Genomic DNA, 2,815 nt, shown 5'->3' with positions numbered 1-2,815 from the left:
GCAAAAAAATATGTCTCACTGGAAGCATAAAATTTGAGAAGTTTAAAGAAGATTTAGCTGTTAATACTTCGTAGTATTTTTGTGAATTGAAACTTACTAGATTTTGTGAAACACGCATGTAAACTCGTGAAAAAGCCCTCTTTTTGAACTGAAAATAAGATTTGAGACCTAAATTAAGAATGCTGATTAGATCCCATATGTTTCTGACATGATGCTAAAACTACAATACGTAGAGTATAATTACAGTTCTTGCTTAAAGTTATTGACTCAAGCCTTTTCGAGTAATTGACCAAAACATTCTTTTTGTTTCAAATTATCAACTTTGAGGCCGCGTAATAGTACGAGATCCGGCTGCAAAATTCTGCACGCATCGAGTATAAAGTCAAAATCAAATTTTTATATTACATTATGCAAGGGGCAATGTGTTTTGGTTAGGTTGCCTAGCAAGAAGTGCCCGCAATCATTTTTTAAAATTAATATTGTTTGACATTTTGGGGTAAAAATGACGCATTTGTTATTAAAATAAACTAGACTCTATTCCAAAGAAATATGCCTAAAGAGCTTAAAAAGTTATGGTTGCCGTTGCGCAACTGGCCGCAACCTATTCGCAGCCACATGTAAAAGAGTACTATTGGTGCACATTTATGCACTCATAAAGTATAGTCATCATTTATATATCAAATTAAAGCTAACTTTTTCTAAACGCGATAAACTAAGGTTGCCTATGCAAAAATGGCCGCAAATGGGGGTTGCCAGCTGTTAAAGATTGTTTAGCTTGAAAGAGTTAGCGCCTTACAATATTCGTTCGATAGGGATGGCGATAGCCAGCTCTACGCATGTCGTTTTCAGACGAGTGAGAGCACGAGGGGGGCAAGCAAGGTCAGCTCCCCCCCCCCTCAACTTAAAAATAAAAAATATTTAGAATTAAAAATAAATAAATAATTGACGGTTGTTTTAATTTCTAAATTTCTCAAAGAGTTCAGATGTAGTGTTTAAAAGTAATACATGTTATATGTATATGGGATTTTAAATGTAACCACACAAAAACTTATTAATTTTATTTCTTTGGAGCATTTCAAATTTGCTTCTACTACTGTTTGTATCGTTGGTTGAGAACACTAACAATTGACGCATGAGCGATGACTTTAAAAACTCGTACAACCATGAGCGTATCCAGTTTAACAATGAAAGAAGAGGGGAGGGGGCAGCTGTGGGGGAGCCCTGATGGGAGGTCAGTGACCTCCCAAAAATTTTCTTATTCGGCAAATTTTGTTTCACGGTATGGCAAAAATATCATCATTCGGAAAGTCTTGCTTGACGATATGATAAAAATATTCGACAAAATTCGGAGTTCCATTTGGCGAATTATAATCATTCGGGGAAATTTGGAGTTCCATTCGGGCAATTGAGAGTTTCCACCATGGTAAAATTTTGAGTTCGGAGCGCATTTGAAAAGTGCCATCATTTGGGAAGTTGAAAGACTGGTTTTTAGCCCCCTCCCCCCACCTTTTTTATTTCAAGATTTTGGAAGCAATGAAATTCTAAAATGAGTGCGGTATTTAATTAAACTAAACAACCAATTACTTTCCCTTTTCAATGAGCTCCCAAAGAAGATGTATACACTTTCAAACTTAGAAACAAGTTACTACATACGAACTCTTTGATAAATTTAGAAATTGAAACAACCATCAATTTATTTATTTATTTTTTAATTCTAAATATTTTTTTTATTTTTGAAGCTGGGGGGGGGGGGGACCTGCCGAACTTTGCCTTCTCTGGATACGCCCATGCGTAGAGCTAGCTGGCTATCGCCTTCCCAGTCGAACAAATATTGTAAAGCGCTAACTCTTTCATTCTAAGCAATCTTAAACAGCTGGCAACCCCCACTTGCGGCCATTTTTGCATAGGCAACCTTAGTTTATCACGTTCAGAAAAAAAAAAAAACAGTTATGTTCGCGATTCCAATATATTGTCCGCAAATATTTTCCCCTCACGTACTTATATTCTCTATCATTTTGTATTCTTTTAACCTGTTTTTAAACTGATTTGGTGACTTTTTTGAAGGGTGCCCATATTTGCACCCCATTTTCTCTGGTGCTATTGTAAAAACATTTTGTAAATCGCCTTTTTTTAAAGAAATTATTGATATTAATCATTGTTACGCTTTCTCACACGTAGGATACCTGCCATAATTGTTATTGAAAGACAAAAATCTGGAATTTTTCGAATTAAAAGCAACTTTGAGTCAAAAACAAGAGGGTGCCCATATTTACCACCTTTTCCTCTAAGCTTTAATGAATTTAATTAATCACGCAGCAATGGATCGAGTAGCTTGATATCCACAATCACAAAGACATTTGGAACAAAACGCGTCAAGACACGGGAAAGTGTCATCAAAAAACAATCTTTGCTGCTCAAAACATGTCAGTTCTAAGAGAAAAGCTTTATGCTGAGTTTAAGTGTATTACATTGATGTTCGTAAACTGAGTCGAAATTTGTTACTCACTTCAACGTCTGGGTAAAGGAGAGATACTTCTTCATCCATAGCTGAATCATCAATCCAACTACCATTGCCAGTATCGAGATTGGAAGTAGATGGTTCTGCAAAAGAGGAAAACATCTTAAGTGTTTGTATGAAAGATTATACATTGACTTTTTTTTTTTTTTTTTTTTTTTGCGCCCAGAGTTAGAGAATTGATTTTAGAAATGTTTGGAGTTCCGAATCGAAATATGAATTTTTTTTTTCACAAGCAGCTCTACTTTGTTTAGTTAAGTGCTGAAGTTTTACCTAAAATGCGCAGTTTTAACTCCATTT

Source organism: Uloborus diversus, unplaced genomic scaffold (assembly GCF_026930045.1).
Source record: "Uloborus diversus isolate 005 unplaced genomic scaffold, Udiv.v.3.1 scaffold_326, whole genome shotgun sequence".
Lineage (NCBI taxonomy): Eukaryota > Metazoa > Arthropoda > Arachnida > Araneae > Uloboridae > Uloborus > Uloborus diversus.
Note: the sequence above shows the minus strand (reverse complement) of the source record.